Raw genomic sequence first — 9468 nt, forward strand, 5'->3', positions numbered from 1 at the left:
TCCAGGGATGAAACCCGGTCCCCTGCATTGCAGGCAGTCTACTGCATTGCAGACAGATTCTTTACCAGTTGAACCACCAGGGGAGCCTCTATCCTTACAGAATTCTCTTCTGTCACTTGGCTGTATCCATGGCTGATAGGGGGAGATGGAGGTGGCAAATGGGAACAGGAAGCAGCACCTACAGAAGGGTCTATCTGGTGAGAGCACTGCAAGAAGGTAATGAGGGTATTGTGACACTGACTGGAAATTTCACCCTACCTACTTGGGGAGGAAGGGCAATTGAGCATGCAAAGCCTGGAGAAGAACTGGTCATGTGGTAGGTCCCAGGTGCCAGGTATCCAGAGACAGTGATATGGATGTGAGTGCTGAGAGGCTGGGCTTCGAGAATTGACTGGGAAAGACTTTACTGAAAAGGAAAGCATCTGAAAATTGATTATATGTCATGTATTAAATTCTTGTACTTTGTTACTGCCATTCAACCATGTATAAGGATAGTTACAAAGTACAAGGAATGATCTCTATCTCCAGAAGTTTGAAATATAATTTGAGAAGGCAAGACATAGAGAAGGCAACCAGCGAATGTAAAAACTATTATGAAGTGCCAATTGTGTACAATACCCATGAATGCTTTAAAGGGAGGATAAAAAGGGGGTGAGGGCACAGAAGGGGGATAGTATATATGAAGTGATTTTTGTTATTGAAGGAATCAGTAACAAATCAAACGTACTTAGCCTTTTTTCCTCTGTATGTATTTTATTCCTATTTTTTTCCCATTATGGTTTATTATAGGGTATTGAATATAGTTCCCTGTGCTGTATGGTGGGACCTTATTTAGCCATTCCGTGGATAATAGTTTGCACCTGCTAATCCCAAACTCCTTATCATTCCTCCTTCCCTCCCCACCCCCATGCTTGGCAACCACACGCCTGTTCTGCAGACAGCCTTTCTGAGTCTTTCTGTTTCATGGATAAGTGCTGTCAGTCTTTCTGTTTCACAGATAAGTTCATTTGTGTCGTATTTTAGATTCCACATGTAAGTGCTGTCATATGATATTTACCTTTCTTTTTCTGACTTGCTTCAGTTGGTACAATAATCTCTAGGTCTGTCCATGTTGCTACACATGGCATGATTTCATTCTCTGTTTGACCGAGTAGCATCCCATTGTATATATGTACCACAGCTTCTTTATCCATTCATCTTTGGATAGACATTTACACTTTTCCCATATCTTGGCTGTTGTAAATAGTGCTGCAATGAACATTGGGGTGCATGTATCTTTTTGAAGTATAATCTGTTTGGATATATGCCCAGGGATTGAATTTCTGGATCATATGGCAACTTTATTTTTAGTTTTTTGAGGAACCTTCATACTGTTCTCCATAGTGGCTGCACCAATTTCAAATGTACTTAGTCATAATTATTTTTAATACAAGCCTGTGCTTGTATGTGTGTGTATATTCATAAAACTGCCATTCATATTCCTTACAAAAGAATTTCCTTGATTTATTGTTGCTATAGTCAGGTGATTTCCGTGTCCGTTTTTCTTTGTCTAGTCAACAGACTTTCACGAAACACCATATATGTGGCAAGCCTATGCTTGAGGAGGATATAGGTAAATTAGATATAGTCTGATTTAGTGGGAAGGACAAATGTATATGCAAATAATTACCATAGAGCTACATGATCCAACCTCATAGCCATTAGCCACTAGTGTGACTGAGGAACTGATTTTGGATGTTAATTTTAACTTAAAATATAAAGTTGATATTTGATGCAGTTATTATAAAACTCTCAAGTTCATTTGGAACAACTTGGGTGTGTGAATCTACTTTTTTCAGTTGTAACTTTTATGACAACTAAATACAGATCAACTATTTTTGATAACACCTCAGTGTCTAAAACATGCTGTAAAGGGAAAACATACATTGGATTTCAAAGAACTAATATGAAAAATTATAGAATATCTTGTTTTTTGTATTGATTACATGTTACATGATAATATTTTGCATGTATCTGGTTAAGTAAAATATATTGTTAAAAATTACCAATTTCTTTTTGCCTTTTTAATGAGGCTATTGGGGCATTTAAAATTATGCTTGTGGCATGTGTATTTTTATTTGATGGCATTGCAGTAGAGTATAATCAGTATTGTAAGAGTGGTGTGTACTAAGAGCTACTGGGTGAAGCAAATCAGAGTTACTGAGTCTCCCCACCCTGGAGAGGTGGGGAATATTCACAGAGGAGGAGAGGTTTGAGGTTGGTTGGAAAGAATCAATAGGACCTTTTGATTTGAGGCTGTTAGAGTGGGTGACGTGGGAGATGACAGCTGGAACCAAGGCAGTGGAGGTGGACATGACATGGGGGCGTGGATCTGATGAGAGTTTGGAAGGTGGAACTTTCAGGGACTGTTGGTTGGTGCATTGTGGGCATAAGGGAGCAGTTGTGAGGTTAAGACAATATATTTTTTGATGATTAAATTTACTTTTAAGTAGAGGATAATTGGAGAAGGCAATGGCACCCCACTCCAGTACTCTTGCCTGGAAAATTCCATGGCTGGAGGAGCCTGGTAGGCTGCAGTCCATGGGGTCGCTAAGAGTCGGACACGACTGAGCAACTTCACTTTGACTTTTCACATTCATGGATTGGAGAAGGAAATGGCAACCTACTCTAGTATTCTTGCCTGGAGAATCCCAGGGACGGGGGAGCCTGGTGGGCTGCCATCTATGGGGTCGCACAGAGTCGGACATGACTGAAGTTGGACACATTAGCAGCAGCAGCAGCAGCAGCAGCAGCAGAGGATAATTGCTTTACAATATTGTGTTATTGTGAGGTTAAGACAGTATTTTAGTAGGCAGTCTATACATATGCTAACTTGACAACCACAGTGTGTTATGGTTGTTCATAATATCAGAGACTCTCTTTTGACTATATATATATACACACATATATATAGCATTTTGGTATTGTAAATAAAAGGTTTCACCGTTTTATTTTATTTTTTAAATTATTTTGTGATGGTTTTTGCCATATATCAACATGAATTGGCCATTTTATAAACTTAAATAGTTTTATAATAGAAGAAACAAAAGCAACTATTCAAAAAGAATTACATGTTGGCAGAGTATTCCATTAACTGGGGGCGGGGTGGGGGCGGTGGTAGACGCTAGATGCATGTTACTGCAGAGCATTCTATCTGTAGAGTTGGTATATCATTAGCTTCATTCCCTTTGGAAATTTTTGATTCCTGCATTATTTGGGGCAGTTGTGCATTACAGCAAAACTGACACTGGAAATAGGTCCCTTAAAGCCTTTGAATGAATTAGTTTTGTCTCAACTGTACCATTACTCTTGCCCTAACTAGTAAAAACTCCATCATGACTTTCATCTTTATGGATCCCTTGAATTGATGTGAATGGTTCATTTTGTATTGACTGGCAAACCCTAACCAAGTGCCTTTAGAAGAAACCTACAAGTGTATGTATGAATGATCCTTACTTGGATTAGGTAGTGGGATTTAGGATAAGAGTAAGAAGGAGTAGAAGATCAGGAGAAGCTCCTGCAGGTATGCACCAAAATGGTAGGGGAGAACATGAAAATTTTGAGTATCTTGAAATAAAGTGGCAGTCGCTACACGAACTAGCTGGAATGGAGAAAAGTTCACTCCAAGTCTGCAATACCAGCCCTAGCTTGTTCTGTGTCGTGGCTCAATGGGCAGTCTTATTACTGCAGGATCCATCTTGTATGGAATCACATAAGAAGGAGAAAAAAATATTTAGTTCTGGTATTGAACTTTCTTGCTTCCTTCATCAAAAAATTTCTTTGCCCATGAATGAGATAGAGCTGTATCCTCTTATAAAAAAAGAAATTTTCCTTCAGTTCAGTTGCTCAGTTGTATGCGACTCTTTGCGACCCCATGGACTGCAGCACGCCAGGCCTCCCTGTCCATCACCGACTCCCAGAGTTTACTCAAACTCATGTCCATTGAGTCAGTGATGCCATCCAACCATCTCATCCTTTGTTGTCCCCATTCGCCTCCCACCTTCAGTCTTTCCCAGCATTAGGGTCTTTTCAAATGAGTCAGTTCTTCACATCAAGTGGCCAAAGTATTGGAGTTTTATCTTCAGCATCAGTCCTTTGAGTGAATATTCAGGACTGATTTCATTTAGGATGGACTGGTTGGATTTCCTTGCATTCCAAGGGACTCTAAAGAGTCTTCTCCAACACCACAGTTCAAAAGCATCAGTTCTTCACTGCTCAGCTTTCTTTATAGTTCAACTCTCACATCCATACATGACCACTGGAAAAACCATAGCTTTGCCTAGACAGACCTTTGTTGGCAAAGTAATGTCTCTGCTTTTTAATATGCTGTCTAGGTTGGTCATAACTTTCCTTCCAAGGAGTAAGCATCTTTTAATTTCATGGCTGCAGTCACCATTTGCAGTAATTTTGGAGCCCTCCCCCCCAAAATAAAGTCTGTCACTGTTTCTACATCTATTTGCCATGAAGTGATGGGACCACATGCCATGATCTTCGTTTTCTGAATGTTGAGTTTTAAGCCAGCTTTTTCACTCTCTTTCATTTTCATCAAGAGGGTTTTTAGTTCTTTCATCAAGAAATTTTCCTTATGTGATAGTAATTGTATGATTGAATTAAAATATGAAAAAGGCAAAAAAATTTCATTTCATTGGCTTGTTTCTTGGAGGCGAAAGGTGTATGAATACAATAGCATGGGAAATGACGTGAAAGAGACAATCTTGGAATTTCCTAGAAAAATATGTCTCCATAAGCAAGAGAGTTCTAGAGAAACATCTGCTTTATGGACTATGCCAAAGCCTTTGACTGTGTGGATCACAACAAACTGTGGAAAATCCTTAAAGAGATAGGAATAATAGACCACCTGACCTGCTTCCTGAGAAATCTGTATGCAGGTCAAGAAGCAACAGTTAGAACTGGACATGGAACAACATACTGGTTCCAAATTGGGAAAGGAGTACTTCAAGGCTGTATATTGTCGCCCTGATTATTTAACTTACATGCAGAGTATATCATAAGAAACACTGGGCTGGAAGAAGCACAAGCTGGAATCAAGATTGGCGAGAGAAATATCAATAACCTCAGATATGCAGATGACACCACCTTTATGGCAGAAAGTGAAGAACAACTAAAGAGCCTCTTGATGAAAGTGAAAGAGGAAAGTGAAAAAGTTGGCTTAAAGCTCAATGTTCAGAAAACTAAGATCATGGTATCCGGTCCCATCACTTCATGGCAAATAGATGCGGAAACAGTGGAAACAGTGGCAGACTTTATTTTTGGGGGCTCCAAAATCACTGCAGATGGTGATTGCAGCCATGAAATTAAAAAACGCTTACTCCTTGGAAGAAAAGTTATGACCAACCTAAACAGTATATTAAAAAGCAAAGACATTGCTTTGCCAACAAAGGTCCATCTAGTCAAGGCTATGGTTTTTCCAGTAGTCATGTATGGATGTGAGAGCTGGACTATAAAGAAAGCTGAGCACTGAAGAATTGATGCTTTTGAACTGTGGTGTTGGAGAAGACTCTTGAGAGTCCCTTGGACTGCAAGGAGATCCAACCAGTCCATCCTTAAGGAGATCAGTCCTGGGTGTTCATTGGAAGGATTGATGTTGAAGCTGAAACTGCAGTACTTTGGTCACCTGATGCGAAGAGCTGACTCATTTGAAAAGACCCTGATGCTCAGAAAGATTGAGGGCAGGAGGAGAAGGGGATGACAGTGGATGAGATGGTTGGATGGCATCACCAACTCAATGGACATGAGTTTGAGTAAAGGGGGGTTGGTTATGGACAGGGAGGCCTGGTGTGCTGCAGTCCATGGGTCGCAGAGTTGGACACGACTGAGTGACTGAACTGAACTGATAAGCAGAAGAGAAATCCATTCACCTCACCCTGGCCTACCCAGCCCATATATCCTATGCCCCTCCGTAGGGGCCTCTTCAATCTCATTTTGTACCTCCTTCATCATTGGAGAAGGAAATGGCAACCCACTCCAGTGTTCTTGCCTGGAGAATCCCAGGGACAGGGGAGCCTGCTGGGGGGCCGTCTCTGGGGTCGCAGAGTCGGACACGACTGAAGCGACTTAGCAGCAGCAGCATTTTTAAATGATGTTCTAACCAGTTTGTATTCTTTTTGTTTTTCAAATACTCTACCTTGTTTCCACCTTTGTGCTCTTCTCTTGCTCTTCTTTCTGCCTGGTTTTCCCTGCTCTTGGTGTGGCTCCTCTTTCTCTTTATTCAGGTCTCAGTGAAGTGTGTTCCAGAGTCTCTTTCTGACCAGTCTGTCTAATCCTCTTATCACAGCCTTCACCCTGTCACTGTGCATCCCTTTACCTTACCTTGTCTATGTCTTACCGAACTCTCCCATTAGATCATGAACCGCAAGAGGGTACCGCGCTCCTCTGCCTTTTTGCTGCCATGGCCCCAACACCTGAAAAGGGCCTGCAATATAGTAGTTGTTCAATAAGTATTTACTGAATGAATCAAACCTCTAAAGTTTGAAGAAGAACCGAGAGGTCCATTTCATCAGTTCAGTTTGGTTAGGCATTTATTGAGCACTTTTATATTCAAGACATAATATATATGTATATGTATTATATAAATATATTACTTCTTAGACTCATGATGATTATCCAATGGCCACTGTGAATATGGACTAGAACTATTCCATTTACCCTGTTCCTTCTTTGCCTTGCCTAACCCCATGGAGAATTGTGGCTCACATGGGAACTTGACTGACTTCTCAGTTGTCTTTTAAAACCTTGTTATGACTTCTTTCATTGAAAACCCTATTTGGGAGCCATTCATGAGATATAATACCAGTATTCCCAACATTCTGCATTAAAAAGTGTGGTCTGCTGACTAGAAAAGAAAAGACTGAAAGGGAAAAAAACTGGAAGGGAAAAGGAAACAGAACTTAAAGAGTGAGTTAGGAAGAAGGAAATTTCACTTTGGTAGCTGACTGTAACACAGAATCTTTTATCCATTCATTCAAAAATGTTAGTGCTCACCAGAGTCGTCACATTGTAGAGGGGGTCTTAAAGCCTAACTGCCTTGTTTTCATTACTTTTTATTTTAGTGTCATGTAAGTCACAAGAGATTTGTAAACAGAGGAGGGACATAATCTGATTAATATTTGAGGGGAGACGGGTGGAGAGGGGCCAGGGCTGTACTATGTTGGGGAAAGGCTCTGCTGGAGGGGTGTGCCAGGCTGCACTGTAAAGGGCTTTTCTACCATTCTCTCTCTCTGTGTAAGTTACTGTGAGTTCATTATCCCCTGTTTTCTGAAAATTTACAGCGATCTTTGCTGACACAGGTCTGTTTTCACTTTTGGTACTGGGCACTCAGTAGCCTTTTCGTCTGGAAAGCTACATCCTTGGTTCTGGGAAATGGCCTTGAATTATTTTTTGATGACCTTCTTCTTTCCATTTCCTCTTTGTTTTCCTAGAATGTTTGCTTTTTGGATATCGAACTTCTTAGATGCTACTCTAATATTTTTGTACTCTCTTGTTTTCTTTCTTTTTGCTCTATTTTCTGAGACTTTCCTCAACTTTATTTTCCATGTTTTTTATTGCAAGATGCATATACTTTTATTTTTTGCATTTTATTTTAAAAATCCACTAAATAGTAAAGCCATTTTCATGAAAAGGAAAATAAGGACAGATGCCACAAAACCACATCTAGACTGATCAGGACAGCATGCCAGAGCTGCTTCAGGACTGGACCATTAGAACTGTGTGAATGAAGGTAGCATCTCATCCTTGGTAAGGCTGAACATGGTGCCCCTCGAGGGGAAGCGCTTGTGTTTAGGACACTGAATGAGCAAAGGTGATGGAGATGTCAGGAGGGTCTTGGGTATTCCTAGCATGTTGTAGAAAGCCTCAGGGGTGAACAAGTGGAGGCTGAGTAAGTTCTAGGTTCCCTGACACTGAGAGAGGGAAGTGATACATTAAGTGCTGGGTCTCTGGCTGGGTCTCTGGAATGTGTGTCTTTTCAGTGTTAGGCATTCCATCCTCTGAAGCACCTCCCTTTCCTATTCCTGATGTTCCTATTTCTGTTTATGGCACCACATTGGTTGCCTGAGTATCGTTTTGGCCTCTATACTTCCTTTTGGTTCCAGTCTCTCCTTTGTATCCTCCTGGCCTTTATTCAAGACTTCATTGTTACTGATCTCCTTCTGGAATCCTTCCTACTTCCCAATTAGTCCCTAAATGCCTCTATTCTTTCACTGTAGCTTGTTTTGCACATTGCTTTCATATTCATCTTTGTATTGCAATCTTTTCAAAACCACTACTAGCTGCTCTTTGTCTGCTTCTGCTGCCAAGTCACTTCAGTTGTGTCCAACTCTATGCGACCCCATAGACGGCAGCCCACCAGGCTCCCCCGTCTCTGGGATTCTCCAGGCAAGAACACTGGAGTGGGTTGCCATTTCCTCCTCCAATGCATGAAAGTGAAAAGTGAAAGTGAAGTCGCTCAGTTGTGTCCGACTCTTAGCGACCCCATGGACTGCAGCCTACCAGGCTCCTCCTTCCATGGGATTTTCCAGGCAAGAGTACTGGAGTGGGGTACCAGCTCATTGTCTACTGATTGTTAAAAAACTTTTCAGTTTAACGTACAAGGCCCTATTCCCTAGTCTGGCCATGATACAGACAAAACTCAGTACACATGGTTCCCAGATGTTCCTTTCCACCTTCTTGATTTTCTTCTTATTGTTCATTCTTTCTGGATGGTCACCCTTCATTTCTACCCAGTGAATTTCTACTCATCCTTTAAGATTCACCCCAGGGGTCACTTCCTCTGTGAAATTTTCTGATCCTTCCAACCAGGTATAATTTCATCTTCCCTGAAACCTCCCTGATGCTGGGAGGAATTGGGGGCAGGAGGAGAAGAGGACGACAGAGGATGAGATGGCTGGATGGCATCACCGACTTGATGGACGTGAGTTTGAGTGAACTCTGGGGGTTGGTGATAGACAGGGAGGCCTGGCGTGCTGCGATTCATGGGGCCGCAGAGTCAGGACTGAGCACTGAACTGAAACCTCCATAGCATTTTGTGATACTGTTGCTACTTGTCACATTCTGCCTTGTGAACACTGTTTCCCTGCCCAAACACTAAATCTCATTCATTCATGCCTGTTTAGGAAGCAGGGTTCTTAAATATTATGGTTCTCATCACTGGCTTCCTTTAATTACAAAATCTAGGATGCGTGCCACAAAAGTGGGTCACATCAAGATTTTTTCATTCAACTAATGTTTCTTTATAATCTACTTCCTTTGTTACATTTTGTTATAGAAAGAAATAATGTCATGATTTGTTAGCCCACTGAACTTATGATAAAAAAGGAACCCAAAATGTCTGCACACGCTGCACCAGAATGTTGATTTACTGAGCGAACAATTAGAAAAAGTAATTCCATCTGGTACAAAGGTGGGAGGAAA

The sequence above is a fragment of the Bos taurus genome, chromosome 15, assembly GCF_002263795.3.
Source record: "Bos taurus isolate L1 Dominette 01449 registration number 42190680 breed Hereford chromosome 15, ARS-UCD2.0, whole genome shotgun sequence".
NCBI lineage: Eukaryota > Metazoa > Chordata > Mammalia > Artiodactyla > Bovidae > Bos > Bos taurus.